This window comes from Mercenaria mercenaria, chromosome 2 (assembly GCF_021730395.1).
Source record: "Mercenaria mercenaria strain notata chromosome 2, MADL_Memer_1, whole genome shotgun sequence".
Classification (NCBI taxonomy): Eukaryota; Metazoa; Mollusca; class Bivalvia; order Venerida; family Veneridae; genus Mercenaria; species Mercenaria mercenaria.
Genome location: NC_069362.1, coordinates 49,740,523 through 49,758,059, shown reverse-complemented (window position 1 = coordinate 49,758,059; position 17,537 = coordinate 49,740,523). Strand labels below are relative to the sequence as shown.

Sequence of the window (17,537 nt, the reverse complement as noted above, 5' to 3'; positions counted from 1 at the left end):
TAGATAACGGAGATCGTTGTCATCCTCCACCATCAACCGGTTCAAATCAAGAGGGAACCGGTTATGGATTTGTATGGGGTCGTTATAAACCCAACAGTTGTCTTAACATTTTTTTTCGATTTGAAAACAGCAGCAGCTGCTACACTCTTGAGTGTATCTCCAATCACAAAAGTTAAGATGCTTGTCATTTTAAATGTCTCCTCAGTAGACTGAACGAAAAGAAATCTAAGAAATGCAATGTACTACTTAAATGGCATATGAGAAGAATTCTCACCTTTCTTGCTGTCAGTGTCTGTTTCGGTATGCGGTCGTTTACTTATATTTTGGCTATCCACATAAAAAGATTGAGATTCCACACTCGCAGCCCTCATCCGCAGCGAAGTCCAACAAGGAAAGATGTGAACATAGTGGATGTCCAGCTCATACATGTTAAGGAAACTGTACTCGACCAGGTATTTTGCATTCTTGTTTATATCACCAGTTTTATTTTAAAAAATCAATAAGGAGGTTCAAGGGATTGCTACTTTACCTAACTGAATGTGCCCTAAGCAACTGCCTTCTAGAAAATAAAAATCGAAATACATACATTACGAAGTATAAAACAGATCTGTGTAAAATTAATGTGCATATTGTTTTAATTTTGTATAACAGATTTTCGCTAAAACATTATGTTTGCGCAATCTAAAACTAAAAAGATTTAAACGCAGTATAACATAAAAAACAGGAGATGTAAGCGTAAAAGTGAAATTTCCTAGGGCTAGACATAACTAGCCAATCGATCATATCGGTCCAAAAACGTCTACACCAAATGAGAGGCCAAATATGTTTATTGGCACTCACACTCCGAAAAAGGGATGCACACATGAAAAGATACATGCATCGCCTCCCCAAAGTGCTATGAGTCACCTCAACATATACAAAGTTACAAACAGTAATAGAATTAACATACCAGATATCATAAAATCATTTAACACGAGTGACATCTTCCTAAAAACGTTCCAGTTCATTTTAGTTCCTGAAAAAGATGTAAAAGAAATATGTCACATCGATTACAAAACAAAATTGAACGTCTTGATTACATTTTCCATATTCAGTGGCTCCAAAATTGCTATGGAATTAGCAAGCATTCACTTGATATTTGTAACCATTATTTGAAAGGATTTGACTCTGGAAATAGAGATTAGTAGGAAAATAAATGTTACAGTAAGATAAATTCTATTAGGATAACTTATTTAATGCTCTTAGACATCACCCTCTCGTTCTATCGTCGAGAAGTAATTTAATTTTTAGCTAATATTTGACAATGATTAAAATAGATCTGAAGCAGCAAATGAAGTTGTTGGCAGATATGTATGGATTGAATCCTAGCCCCATACTTATTTGTGCGAATTTTAGATCAATTGTCTTGGTTTAGTCTCGTTCAATTGAAATTACTGCGTACGGATTGAATCCTCGCATGCCAATTATAGCAGATTGGCGTGTTTTGCACATTTGATAAGTCCTGGCAAATTTGAAACAAATACATATGCTAACAGAACAAAGTCGACAACGGTTATTAAAACAATAGCGACAATTCTAAAAAAGAACAATTATGTAACATAAATACAATTATGGGAGGCTAGCTAATCTATATAATGGTAGGTGTGATACATGTACTTATCACGCGTAATGGTAAAAATGTTCATATTCCTTTGAGTACTTCGAACATTCTGCACAAGCAGGTCGCCTACTTGACTGTCAAATCCTCATACTAAAGTCTATAACCTCACACCTGAAATGTAAATATTACAATATTAACATGACTGTATATGTATCATTAAAACCATAAGCAATACATGTTTAATATTTAGTTTTCAGCTTACAAGTCCTGAATTTTGTGCTGTCCCGGTCGCGAAATCTAATGACAAAAAGCTAATTTTTGCCAATTTTTAGATCGCTGCAGAAATTTCCCTGCAAATGATAGTATCAACTACTGCACGGTTTCTAACTCCAGTTACACTGTAAAATCTGAAAATAAGCCTTCTGTACCGTTTTCTCACAATTTAAATTTTCCTGAGGCCCCTGTCAAAATGACAGCTCACTTTAAGCTAGCTCAACGAAGGAATATTTTCGCATCTGCAAGTTACTGCGTCATGATTTCAAGATCAAGTCTAGAGTTTAGAGAATTCTGCATACATGCAAAACATTTGTGATGCTGACGCCGACTGCAAGGACGACGCCGACACCGACGCCGACGTAAGAGTGACAACAATAGTTCTATTATTTGAAAAAAACAAGCAATTTACAAATCTGTATATTCGTTTGTAAAGATTATTTACAATTTGATTTAAATAACTGCTTGGATGGTATCAAAACAAACAATAAAATAGTGAAGCTCAAAATAAAAAAGGCATTCATTTGATTTAAACTATTTAGAGCAATTATGCGAGAAAAGTAAATATCAGTGTGCTCGTGTTAATAACCAAGACTTTTAAAATTCTTACACTATATAAGCAACCCTTGTTAAGTGAGGCATATTTCTTATATGAACATTTTCTGTGTCAGAATATGTAAATGTCGTAAAATGGAAAGAGCTTATTTCATGGCCATGAATACAAATAGGGTGTAACTAATGTCTGTAATATTGCGCATCTGTCTTCTTGTCAATATAATAAGGAAGGTCCTTATCAATATGGAATAACCAGTTTCATTCTATTAGTTCTTAATATTTCATTGAGTCTTCTGGGTACTGCATAGTCTCATATGGGACATTTTCGTAATTGGAAAATACGGCAAATATTTTCACGACGTACGCGCTCATAATATTGATAAGCAACGCAGTTAAACAGAAATATGTAGATTTGGTTCTTTGAGACAAATTCGTCTTTAACGAACATATTTACAACAGTTTTCTTTTTAGATAACTAACAAAGAAGTTGATATGTAGTGGAAACAGGTGCATGGGTATTACACAGCCACGGAGTTATTCAGAAGAAGAGTCGATTTCCAACAACTTCAGTGTTTCATTGTATATGCTATTGATATTCACTATCGTTGATTGTTTTCTTTATATTAGATATTCGTCATTTTAGTTATAAATTAGGAAGTTCAACGCGTTTGGAACGTACATCAATCCTTATCCACACACTGAATATTACATGTGTTTATGGGTACTCTATCAATTAAGGAATTAATATTCCACAAACACATCAATTTCTTTTAAAACCCACCCTTTCTCATTTCATCACGAATTCTGAAAGCAGAAATATGTGTCCCGTTAATTAATTCATTCATTCTCTCTTCCCTCTCCCGACTCCCACATTTCTTGCTATTACTTCATAATTTGAATTGAAAATAAATGTAAATACATGCATATTAATATTATAACTGCAAAAATACTTTGTGTACAACATTTACATATCTTATTTAATTCTCATTCAAAAATGTGTCATAAGTAAAATTTAAAGGTGTTTAATATAATAAACGAAATAAATAATTCATAACGTTATACTTCTGACCCTGTCCATAATTCATATCATTTATCAATCGACATCATCTAATCCAGGTCCGTCAACAGTTGCGTCGGCGGTGTAAAGGTTAGCACGATTAGTGAAGGTGTAATTATTTTGATCTCTAGTATTATAATTTAAGGAATTAATGTTATTTTTTGTATGTTTAGACGGGTATGAACCACATAAGACTTAATAACCTTACAAAAAACATTGAAGCGCAATTTCATGACAACCAAAATTGGCAACGTCAACCGTTTGCTACCACACAAACCTTTACCTTCACAGTGTTTACAGAATGTTTTGAATCGTTAGCAAATGGAGCATAGAATATCTTTATATCTTTCTTGTTAAAACAAATCCAGCGCAAACCAAGTGCACCTGGCATTTCATAAAATTGGTAAAATGTCTTATCGGGCTGAAAGACTTTATTCAGAGGAATTAAACTTACTCCAAATCAGTAGAAAATTGTTAAGGCTTAATTAATGTCACACGTTCGACAATGTCTTTTGCAACAACATTTACTTAGGGAGCACATGTGTTTACAGAAATCCATAACAGTGAACTTTGCTCAAATACGAACCTGTCACTATGAAATGTCATCGAATACAAAACTAATAAAGGTTGTCCCGCCATCAAGCGTTCTAGGTCTATGATTAATTGGTTTCGGGAAAACAAAAAAACATTGTTTCGTTCTAAGTACAAATATGATTAAAATGTATCAATGATACATTACGAATTCAAAACACAAGTTTAACACAAACTATCAGCTTAATTTACTAATTCCTAGACCTGAAATAGGAAAAGAAAAGAAACACTCTTGACTATTTATTTTTTCAAAACCGACACTTCTGTTACAATATATTTTAACAGTTCAATTTCACGTCTCATTCGTATGTCTTTTCGTTTCGTATAAGGTTGATATTTGTGAAAATTGTACATATGTAATGACCAATTTTTAATCGCACATGTATGAATGGTAGTATGTTTTTTCATTAAAATCATAAACTGTAATATAGCTATAGTTAAGGGTGAGAGACACAATTATAGAAAATCACTTTTGCATTTAACGTTGGTGTTACAGTTATGCTACAAATATAATCTTAGTATTACTTCATCAGATAAAACTTCTTATTTACATGAAGTACAATACATTTTTCGATTAATTATTCTAGTGCTAAGCCTTATTAATCCACATCACTGATATTCAACTAAAATTCATTTATTCAAGTCTTCATTCAAAGGGAGAGCTTCATTTCATTGTTTTATTCCATGATTGTTCCAAATTTTATTATCGCCATTTTTAGATATACAAACACAAATTATTCTAAAAATTGTAAATACATGTACATTGTTGATAAGGTGACATATAGGTCCATTGGGCCGGGTGTAAGTTTCATGTTTCTTGTTTGTAAATACCATATCATTGTTGTTACACATGTCAATATTATAAATAAATTTCTTATCTTATCTTATCTTATTTTTTCCTTTCTCCGCCTGTCTTGCTTAAAGTAGAAGAACTCTTGAAGGGTAACATTGTTCAAAGGTTTGCTGTTTTTTCACTGAAAGTCACAACACACATCAAACGGCTTGGTAAAAAGCTTAAAACTATATTTCATAGAAGTAATGCTTTCAGACCTAAGCATTTATTGAAATGCTTCTGTTTTACTTCTTTATTTTTCTTGGCCAAAACGGTCTAAAGGTAAATCACATTGTGTTTCAAACTATATCGACATGTTCTGTTCTTAAGTTCATATCCTTGTAGTAGATGATTTTCTACGTCCGTTGAACTAAACCAGGTACGGATCTTGCAAACATGAATTTGATACCTGAACCAGACATTTGGTCTACAAAGACATTGTATCTTAAATTGTTCGTCAATCTACTGCTGATTCATATGGGGAAATCGACACTTACTTGCAGTTAACAGACTGGTACAGAATCAAGGAACACTGTTTAGGTTATCTGTCTGCAAAAGTGTTGAAAAACAGCACTGACTCAAAACAAACAAACAAACAAACAACAGACGTTCACAATAGATGCGAATCTCGTTTGGCAAATTGAAGTGAAAGTTAATATTAAACACACTATATGCACTTAATGATGCAGAAACCACAATAACTCTCGTGTCTATCGTTGGCAATGAGTTGTCTTCCATCCCATTATCTAATCACTGGTACTAACTTTGACAAATTATGACAAAATTTCTGCCTGACTGCCGTTTATTAGTGTAAAAAAGATCAGTCTTATCGACAAAAATCCTGATCACTCAAAAACAAAATACAAATAGTTACGCAGAACTATTTCATTGAAAAACATTCTCATTAACGAAACGAAGCATCTGAAACACATTGACAATAAGGGCATCTATATATATTTTACAGGACATATCTGGAATCGCAAATATTTCTTAATGAATACAGATTTTGTGGCGGATTAACATTACACGTGTCAGTATGTGAAGAAAAATTCGCACCATCTGATATAAAGCGCGCCAAGGCATGTTTGAGGTGAGGGAAGATAACGAAGATAATGACGGAATAAAGATTCATACGCGAGTTATGTCCTTTTGCATATAGTAGTAGTTTTATTTGGCACAAGTGTACATAACACGGCAATGTAAAACAAATGACAAATTGATGCATAATGATACATATAACAATGTTTAAATTCATCAGACTAGAAATATGGCATGACATAGATAAATTATATGAAATAAATGCCGTGTGATGCTCACCAATACCAGGGATAACACAAAAAATATATCACAGTCAAAGTTTGTATCACATTATTGAAACATGAAATAGTGCATCACAGAACTTGTCAGCGAACTTTAAAAAACTTTCTTTGATATTATTAAAATGGAAGTATTGATATTGTAAAAATGAAAGCATTGATATTATTAAAATGAAACCAGTATTGCAATAAAGTAAAGAAAATGATAAATTATTTTGATGAAAATATCTTTAAACTAAGATTCTTATAATTAAACATATTAAAATATTCAAATACTTTTTGAGAGTGACTAAAATGAAATTAACTGGCCATTAAGTGGGCTTTGATGGCATTCTTGAATGTGTGTGAAGATTCAATATCCCTAAGGCGTTGAGGAAGACTGTTTCACAGAACAATACCATTAAAAGCAAATGATTTTCTACCAAAACGTCCTACCTTTGGTAAAGAAAATCTCCGTATGTCACTGAAAGTATAGCTTGCATCAAATGAATCGGATAAAGGAAGTGCAGACACTCTAGATCTGGTACAACGGTCATAGACATGAGCAAGGGGTACAAAATGCTCCTCAAGGTATTCTGGTGCTGTGTCTGACTTCATTCTATGCACATGACAGAGAGTTATCTGATCTACTCTCTTTGAGACAGGTAACCAGTTAAGAGACTTTAATTGCTCTAACCCAACATAAGACCTATTATCCATATTCAAGACAAAGCAAACCAATTTATTCTGGGTAGTCTGAAGCCTATTTTTCAAATACTGGGTCAAACTTGGGTACCAAAAAAGAACATACATAGTCAAAGTGACATTATTGTACTAAGGACATTACCAAAAGTTTCCTAGTATGAAGATCCAAGAACTGACTCCTTCGTAGCAAGTATTTCAACCGGGCATTAGACTTTGTTATCATTGACCGTGCAATTTCATCACAGGAAAGATTCTGATCTAAAGTAGCACCATGATACTTATCTGAACTGGTAGCCTGAATACTTGTACCATTACATGAACTATTTAAAGTACTTTGTGACTTTAACTTAGGCTTTGAACCAAAGATAATAGACTCTGTCTTACCAAGATGAAGTGAAAGCTTGTTATCAACAAGCCATTCACTTGCATGTTCCAGCTCCACAGATAAAAAAGATTCAATGTCGGATATGCTTTTACCATAAACAAGGAACCCAGAGTCGTCAGCATACAATAAAAGTTTTTTTACCCACAGCCGACATGTCATTAACATAAATTAAAAATAAAAATAAAATAAAAAACATAATGATTGAAGACTAATTGATGTAAGTATTTTTTATTTGATGAACTCGTGTAAAAAATGTAAATGCTTTCTTTTATATACATAAGTCATAGAATTAAATGGCTTTGTTCACATAAATCTAGGTGTACAAATCAGACGATTTTGGAAAAATAACTGCTGTAAAAGCTAAAACCTTATATTGAAAGTGATTTTATAATTATGAACTATATCGTGAAAAGTGAAATATATACAAATTTATCTATTTATTTTTCATGTTTGGTTAGTGTAAACAAGTTACAAAGTAAAAGATTCTCAAGCACCCTTTTGGAAAGAAAAGTTTGATAATCTTGGAGAAGGTTTGGCCTCTATTTCATTTTATATGTTTTTCTTAGGTCTTTGAATAAAGTGCCTTTTAACTTTTAGGCATACTTGAAAGCCCGTTTCATTTCTTTGCAAGCAAGAGCTCTCCATCACTTTGCATATAGTCATAATTTCAAACACGAAGGCCCTTCGATATCTTTACTTTCTGACCTTATTATATTTTTGCAAAATAATTTCTTTGTCAGCAAACTTTCTTCGTTGCTTGTGACTTCTGTCATTTTCTTCGCAAACATTCCATCGATCGCCATTTCTCTACAAGCAAGTGATCGTAATTTCTATGCAAGGAAACCTCTCCATTGCGTTTTACATAAGCTCGTCTAATTTGTTGCCTTGCAGGTCCTCTTTATTTTCATGACAAACGGATGTGCTGACAACGGTTATTGAAACCATAGTGTCAAAGGTAATTTCTGTAAAATAAATATGTAAGGCCAGTACGCCATGCTAAGTATAATATAAGTATAGGATAGACAACTCGTGCCGTTGTCTACGGGATATATACAACGAGCAAAGCGAGTAAAGCGAGTTGTATATATCCCGTAGACAACGGCACGAGTTGTCTATCCGACTTAGACCACGTGACATAAAAACTTATATTATAACAGCATAAACACAGTATATCAAGTATAACTGATTTAGAAAGCATACTGTATTAGTAATCAATGTCGTTTCCATAATACAATGTTCTGCACAGTATACCATAATTGCTTAAATGTTCATAACATTATGCACCTTTTCAATGTAAAGTTTGGCATATTATGCATCACACAGTTTAATGTCCATCTCATCATGCACTTTAGTACATTTTTCATATCTTACCATATTATGTTCATTACAATATGCGTTATCAACAAACACAGACATTCATTTATCGTAATATATCATTTATACGTAAAGTTAACATGAATGTTTTTAATGTAACAATGATCTCACTTTTAACTGTCTTGAAAATTAACAAAACAAAAGACTTATTTCTCTGTCAAGTAGCGAATCTCGAATGACTAAATGCCGCGGAATTCTGCACGAGGAAAATGAAATTTAAATGAAGCAAAAGATTAAAATACCGACAATAATTGATGATACCGACAATATTGATGACTAGGACCTATCAATTTGCATTTGGCATTTAGCATTAGATATATGGTATATAGCATTTAAACGTAGCATTAAGCATTTAGTAATTGGCATTTAGCATTACATATTTGTCATTTAGCATTAAGTTGAAAGTAGCATGTCGCACCGGCCCTCCATACGTAAATACAATTATAGGACGCTGATTTTTGAGAGTTTAATTTATAGGCGCGTCTGTCGATTAGGGAAATCAGCATGATTTACATTGCCCTATTTAGGTATTAAACACTATCGTACTGACAAACACTATCTACAGTAAATAACGGACCATTACATTAAAGTTATTACTGACCTCGAAACCGTACTATATATGCATTTATCGCATGTACAACTCGTTTGACTAATAACATACCTTTTGTATTACAGTATGTTCAGTTTACATTTGACTCTGCACAATTTCGTGTATATTTGTTAAATCATTTGTTATGTGATATCGGACATAAACATTTTGTATACTAAATTACAACTTTGATAATTTAATAAGATAATAATAACTACCACGGTGATGACGATGACGAGAATAAATCAATAATAACAAAAACAACAACAAAATAATAAGAAACGATCATGACAGTCACTGTAATTTTTTAAACATTTTAAAGATAACATTATACTTCAGATCAAGATTATAATTCATATCAGTTAATTCATCAATCGACTATATCTTATTACCATATTTGGCCAGTTGCGTCGGTGGTGTAAAGGTTAGCATGGTTGCCTTCCAAGCAGTCGATCCGGGTTCGATTCCCGGCCGACGCATATTTTAGAAAACGATAATGCTTTTTTTTTAGAAAAAATGTCGGTTGTTGCATAAGATCTTTTTCATTTTGGTATTTTATACTATATGTAAGTTTATTTTCCTCCAACAATGAAGAGCATAAATATGCATTTACAATTAAATACACACAAAAACATTAATGAATAAATGTATATACATATATAATGAAAAGACATATATTACACAATATATCAAAATTAAACATACACTACATTTATTTTATGACATCAGTTATCTCACATATATGTACATACGCATTTAAAATATACATGCAACCTTGAGTGGAAACGAATGTCCACATATCTTAACTCTTTACTAAAACGAAATGTAAGAGCAAAACACGCCAAGGCACTGTGTACAGCTAGGGATTCCATATCATGACGCGGCTACTTTCTTGGTAGAAAGGAACCATATAGTAAAAGTTTAGTAAGCATTGAACAATTTTGCATGTGTATTTCATATACCTATCTTAAACATGTAAGGCAATTTTGTACAATATGTCAATGATATAACATATCACACTGACATATGTACCAATCTTGTAATGTTCCACTGATGACAGTAAGTGAAACAAATGATAACTACCAAGATGATGACGATGACGACAATAAATCAACAACAACAAAAACAACAACAAAATAATAAAAAGAGATCATGATTGTAATTTGTTAAACATTTTAAAGATAACGTTATACTTCAGATCAAGATTATAATGCATATCAATTACTCACTCGACTGTAACTTATTGCCGTTTTTGAGCAGTTGCGTCGGTGGTGTAAAGGTTAGCATGGTTGCCTTCCAAGCAGTCGATCCGGGTTCGATTCCCGGCCGACGCATATTTTAGAAAAAAATCGTTTGATGTTATCTTTTTTCGTTAGAGATTTTTATACTTCATGGCGCATTGACTTGATTTATATTTACCAAATTCTCCAGAACAAGTAGGAGAGGTTTTCTGGAGAGGTGTCCGGAAATGATCGCTTCACCTTTTATAGCATATATATTCACTGCTTAATATGCTCTGATTCGTAGATATAACGAACCTTTTCTTTCAAAAATATTTGTTTACACAGTTTATTAAAATGGAGAATAAATCAAAATGATTACTTCAGAGGCGGCAGTTCAGAATATAAATGAACACAGATCTGTATTATTTGTTTGATCAAAATGTAATATATTAAATTCTAACACGATCCGATTCTTTTTCCTATTAAACAAAGAAGGCTGAAAACAGTGAATTATTATACAACAATTCATTTTTTCTGACGTCACAATTATTACGTCATAGTGTCAAACGGCATAGCGGCGCGCTGGAAAAGAAACCAATTAAAAAACGGATAAGTATTTAATGAATGTCGTCAAGAATGTACTTAAAAATCCTTGAAACTGTGTTAGAATCGAAATAATATATATCTCATTTAGTGATTTGCTCTTGAATAAAATCATTGTTTGTCGTTCAGATGCGTATTATTATATCACTCGGGCTGCGCCCTCGTGATATAATTCCTTCGCATCTGAACTCCAAACAATTATTTATTCAGCGACAAATCACTAAATGAGATATATTATTTCTTAAGTATATTTCAGGATTGATTACTGATGTGTTGAAATTATTCTGATCTCGTTTACTATGTCTATTTAAGGAATAAATGTTAGTTTTGCGTGTTTAAACGCGTATAAACCACATTGGGACTTCTTGTAAACCCATGAACTGCACATGGTTGTGAATGTTGTGATCTATGAAGGCATCATTTAACCTACCAGCTTAACACGACCGTGTAGCGAAAGGGCACGATACGGTTTCCATTGAAAAATGGCTTTTCGAGAAATTGCTAAAACTGACATGGCAAAAATGTATCATCCTTTTAAAACAAAACATAAAGTTAAATAATTTGATGATTAGAATCTATCATTTGGCAATACACATAGGTTATTTGACATTAACCTTTAGCCAGCTGGAGGCAAGTGATTTTGCCTTTGCGAACAGTTCAGACCAAGATCAGCCTGCACACCCGTGCAGTCTGATCATGGCCTGCAACTGTTCGCTATTCAGTCAGTAAATTTTCAGTAAATACACCTTTGAATAATAAGTGGTACTGCCCACATTGAATGATAGACTAGTCCATTTTAGAAGTTCAGCAGGGTAAAGGTTAAGCACTTAGCATTAGACATAATAATTATGGTATATAGCATTTAAATATAACATTTAGCATTGAGTAATTGACATTTAGCATTACATATTTGTTATTTAGCTTGATGTTGAAATTAACATGGCGCAGCAGCCCTCCAATATGAAATATTGGAAGCCAGTTTTATCTATAACTGTAGGTGTGATACATTGATTTATCGCGTGTAACTGGTAACAATAGCGATTTGAATTGATCAATATCAACATACTTGTTGATAATAAGCGATACAGTATGTCAAATTTACATCTGACTCTGTGAATAATATGACGCTACAGGTGACAATTTTGTGTATTTTTGTTAAATCATTTGTGCCGTGATTTCGTATGACTTGAAATTGGACATAAGCATTTTGTATATTAAATCTTTCAACAACTACAATTATAATAATTTATATAAGATAATAATAACTAACACGGTGATGATGATGACGACAACAAATCAACAACAACAACAACAACAAAATAATAAAAATATATCATGACTGTAATTTCATTTCTGTCAGCTGTCTTATCAAATTAACTCAGAAAACTTCCGGGTTTACGTCGAGCAAATCGTCAGACGCTTATTAAAAATCAAAACAAAGCGTCTAGAGAACGATCATCTGTGAGAAAACCACGCCGTGTAAAATCAGTTTCCTTTTTCCGAAACTGAACAGAAGATCAAGAAAAGGGATGGGGGTGGGTTTATAACATTAATTTGATAAGACAGCTTCTTTCATAAAATCAGTTTTATGTAAAATTCAGAAATTTCATTTCTATCAGCTGTCTTATCAAATTAACTCTACTAATTAGAAAACATGTAGATTTCTTAGCAATACTCAAATGGTGGTGTCTTGAATCTGTCTGTTCTCCAGATACCAAAACCAAAGAACATCAACTTCAGACTTACTGTAAACTTGTCTTAAAGTTTGTTATGAAACAGTATTACTAGGAAATTTGAGCAGTGGTTGGTTATACTAGCTGGCTAAATTAGGAAGAAGCCAATGTTATTATGTTCAAATAACACTACACATGTGACAAATATGCCCATACAAAAATTCCACACGTGACACATTTAGTGTGTTAATGTAAACTGTGTTCAAAGGTTTTCACTGAAAAGAAGATCCTCCACAGAATAAGATGATCCCAGAACTGTACATAAACAACAGCATTTACAATTCAAAACAATTGTCCTTCCTTAGGTACATAAACTATGTACAACAAGATACATGTATAATGTATCAAACACTTCAAAATGGACACAATGTCTCTCCAAAAAATTGAAATTCAAATCTCTCAAGTAACCCCGTGTGAACGTTGTGTCAGGTGGCCAGTCTGCAGCCTTCATAATAGATTCTACTGATGCTCCTCTAAAGAGAGCCATAGAAGGACCTAGAGCTCTAGTACTGTGAGCTTTCACTTTCAAATGTTTGTCACCCAAGGTCTGCCTTAAACATTTCACTACCCAGTTACGTCATTGCCATGCAGTGATTTTTTAAACGTTCAGTTGCCTTAAGATAATGGAACATACACCTCTTCGGATTCAACTTCTTGTTGTCCGGAAAGGCTTGGATGAAAACTGTAGCTTTGCGATGAGACGGCCTGTCCTGTTTCGCCAAACCATGACGTGAAAAGGTAATGCCTTTACCCTATATATTAACACTGCCCTTTCCTAGGCGAGATGACTGTAGGTAACTTCATCTTCTGAAAAAAAGTAATGGCAATCATAAATACAGTTTTCAAAGTAAGCCATTTTAAAGGAGCTTTTGCTAAAGGTTCAAATGGTTCTTTCTGTAAAGCATCTAAAACTTTCAGTAGATCCCATTCTGGAACTAGTTTAACTTTAGGTGGACATAAATTGAACACACATGAAAATTTTGGCCTACCTTTTATTGTCAATACAAGTATTGGATGTACTGCAGACAAAATTGACATGTAACCATTTATGGTACTGTACTCAAGACCTTTGTGATACAAGTGGGATACAAAATCAGCTATTTGCACTATAGATGCAATATAGGGATCAATTTGCCTTGATTTACATCAGCAATTAAAGTATTTGAACTTACTGGAGTAATCTCTTTGTGTCCCTGAACGCCAAGCGGCCATGAGCAACTCTCTAGCGTTTTTAGAAAAGCCACACTCTTTGAGGCGTTTGCTGACAGAAGCCCAGCTGTTAATTTGAACATTTCTGGTTCCGGATGCAGAATTTGTGTACCCGGTTGTCTCAACAGACTTGGGATCTTGGGTAATCTGATTGGGTTTGCTACTCGGTTGCCAAAGTGGAGCTATTAAGATAACTTGACAGTGGTACTGCTGTATATGTTTCAACACATTGGGAATCAAACATATTGGCGGATAGGCATATGCAAACATGTTCTCCAATGAAATACTGAGAGCATCTGTTGCAAAAGCTTGACTGCTCTGAAACCATGTGCAAAACATTGGAGTTTGATTCAGATGAGACGCAAAAAGATCCATCTTCGGGAACCCCCAAATTTGAAAAAAAATTCTGAACAATAGAATGATCTAGAGTCCATTCTGTTGCTTCGATCACATGTCTCGACAACTGATCTGCTAGATTGTTCTGAACCCCAGGGATGTGCACTGCCCTCAACAGGACATTGTTCTGGATAGCAAAATGCCACAGATTCCAAGGCTCTAAACAAAGTTTGCTTGATTTTGTGCCCCCTTGTTTTTTTATATACTGTACTACCGCAGTGTTGTCTGTTTTCACTAGTACAGATTTCCCCTGAACCTTGGAAAAATGTTTCAGACACAAGTGGACTACTTTCATTTCCAGCAAATTTATGTGCTGGGAGTTTTGAATCATGGAACATGAACCTTGAACATAGTTCTCTCCCAAATGACCCCCGTACATGGTTTTCGAAGCATCTGTTGTGAACTCCCCCTGAAAATGGAGAAGAGATCGACTCTTTATAATGTTTGCTGGGTTTGACAACCAAATCAGATGAGATTTGAGATGTGCAGTAACTGGTATAACTGGTATAACCATGGTTAAAGGATGTTTTGCTGGTCTCCAAAAACTCAGCAGATGCAACTGTATTGGACGAATGTACAGCAAGCATTTGGGATTAGATCTATGCACGAGGCCAGAAGACCTAGAAAGTGTAGAAAATCTCTTGCTACTGGTTGCCATTTCCAGAACTTTTCTAGTCTCCCTACTGTGGGACAAACTATTGCAGGATTGAGTTTGAACCATGCTCCTATATACACAAAAGTTTGCTGTGGAACCAGGCTTGATTTTTCTAGATTAATCATGAAACCCAAAGAGATTAGAAGATTCTGGCATTGATCTAAATCTTCCAAAAGTTTCTGTTTTATCTGGTTCAAACTCAATCAATCGTCCAGAAAAACTGCTAGACGAACATTCAGAGAGCTTAAGTAGGCAGCTACTACACTGACTACCTTTGTGAATACTCTTGGGGAATCTGTGGGACCAAAACATATTACCTTCCATTGATAGCACCGGCCCTTGAAACAAAATCTCAGATATTTTCTGTGAGCATGAAATATTGGAATGTGCATATATGCATCGCTCAGATCTATCGACACTGCCCAATTGTTCGGTCTTACCAAGTTTAAAACTTTTGACATTGTGTCCATTTTGAAGTGTTTTTTGCAAAGATATTGATTGAGATGTTTTAAATCTATTACCGGTCTCATCTTTCCATTTTTCTTGGTTAACATAAACAAGGTACTGTAAAAACCTTGATTTATTTGATTTAATGGAACCTTTTCGATAGCGTCCTTTGCCAAAAGAGAATTTATTTCTTCCATAAAAAGAGTTTCGTTTCTTTTTGAATTCTTGTATTTATGACCCCTGAAAATGGATGTTTTTGATTGAACTCCAACTTGTACCCCTCCTTTATAATGGACAGTACCCATTGATCCGAGGTTATTTCTTGCCATGCTGGCAAAACAAATCTGACGCGACCCCTTACAGGTATTTGAGGATAAAGACACAAAGTTTTGCTTACCGTTTCATTGTTTCTTCTGGATCCGAATGGGCGGCAACGGCTGCTTAGGGATCACCTTGTCTTTACCCCTCGACATCACGTCTTTGCCAACCTTTGCTTTTCTAGTTAGTAGATTAATTTGATAAGATAGCTTCTTTTATAAAATTTTAATTTAATGTAAAATTTAGAAATTTGTTAAACATTTTAAAGAGATAACGTTATAGTTCAGATCAAGATTATAATTCATATCAGTTAATTCATCAGTCGACTGTATTTTATTCCCGTATTTGAGCTGCGTCGGTGGTGTAAAGGTTAGCATGGTTGCCTTCCAAGCAGTCGATCCGGGTTCGATTCCCGGCCGACGCATATTTTAGAAAACAATTTTTTTTCTTGAAAGTAATTTATTGTTTAAGATCTTTTTAGGAATGGAATTTTATACTTCATAGAACAGATATTGAAATATATAGTTACCAAATTCTTCAGAACAAGTAGGAGATATTTACTGGAGAGGTTACTGTGTCCGGAAATGATCAATTCACCTTTTATAACATATATATTCACTACTTAATATGCTTCTGTTTCGTAGAGATAAAACACACAAATAGAATCCAGGAACACTAACAAGGTTACCTGCCCGTTCCTGCCGTTGAGAAACGTTTCTGACCAAAAACAAACAGCAGATATTAACGCTAGGTACAATGTACGAATCGCATTACGCAAATTAAAGAGAGAACCTTGTATTTATCACTCTATATGCACTTAATGATTTAAAATTGCTATTCATGTTGGCTAACGTGTCTAATTGTATTTTGTAATGAATTTTCTTTCATCGAAAAACTTTATCACTGGACTCCACATTGACAATTTAAGACAAAATATCTGCCTGACTGCCTTTAATTAGTTAAAAGAGACCATTCGTATTGACAAAAACATCCTTATCACTCAAAATACAGAACTAGTTTATCGCAACATATAGAGTGTAGTGAAATTAACCAACGGATACACACTGAAGGAACATGTTTAGATTGAAGGCACGATATAAGGACATCCATGTTAGGCCAGTTATATTTCTAGACAAAATGTCCGAACCACATGAAGTTTTATTGCTGATTTATAATCTTAGATTAAATATACAATACACATAGGAAAAAAGTCCTCAAGAGAAATCCAAGCCAAACTCAGAAAATTAGGAGTGATATTTAAGAGCAGCTTCCTTTAGATTTTAATTTCACAAAGTGTTGCAATTTATCTACAACAAAATCAGTTAAACAAATTATTAGTATCATTTCTTTATTCACATGCATGCATTGCATAATAAAGCAGTTCAAGAAGCATAAATAATTGTCGTAACTGTTTATGAATTTCGAGTCGAAATATTGATATTATCAAGTACCCTACCCATCTGCAGTAACATTGTGGATACATTTTTGTTTCACGAATCCCCAATAAATGTTGCTGCTTTCTCTTGTTACTGACTTTGAGATACACATGTTTGGTACTCCAATGCTGAGTCTGTTTAGAAATATGTGTGTATAAATTTGGTTACTGAAATTCTGTGCTGAAGTTTGACATCTATGTTCTGAGTTTTGACACCCCAACGTGGTAAAATGCTAGGCTACCAGTAAGTGCTAGAAATCTT

The 17,537-nt window shown here is 33.9% G+C and overlaps 3 non-coding genes across 3 annotated transcripts; all 3 read left to right on the top strand.

Annotated features, from left to right (window-relative positions):
- Positions 1 to 9,663: 9,663 nt before the first annotated feature.
- Trnag-ucc (transfer RNA glycine (anticodon UCC)) lies at positions 9,664 to 9,735 on the top strand. The gene has a single exon. It is a non-coding gene; the product is annotated as a tRNA-Gly (tRNA).
- A 783-nt stretch (positions 9,736 to 10,518) lies between these two features.
- On the top strand, positions 10,519 to 10,590 carry Trnag-ucc (transfer RNA glycine (anticodon UCC)). The gene has a single exon. It is a non-coding gene; the product is annotated as a tRNA-Gly (tRNA).
- Positions 10,591 to 16,192: 5,602 nt separating this feature from the next.
- On the top strand, positions 16,193 to 16,264 carry Trnag-ucc (transfer RNA glycine (anticodon UCC)). The gene has a single exon. It is a non-coding gene; the product is annotated as a tRNA-Gly (tRNA).
- The last annotated feature ends 1,273 nt before the right edge of the window (positions 16,265 to 17,537 follow it).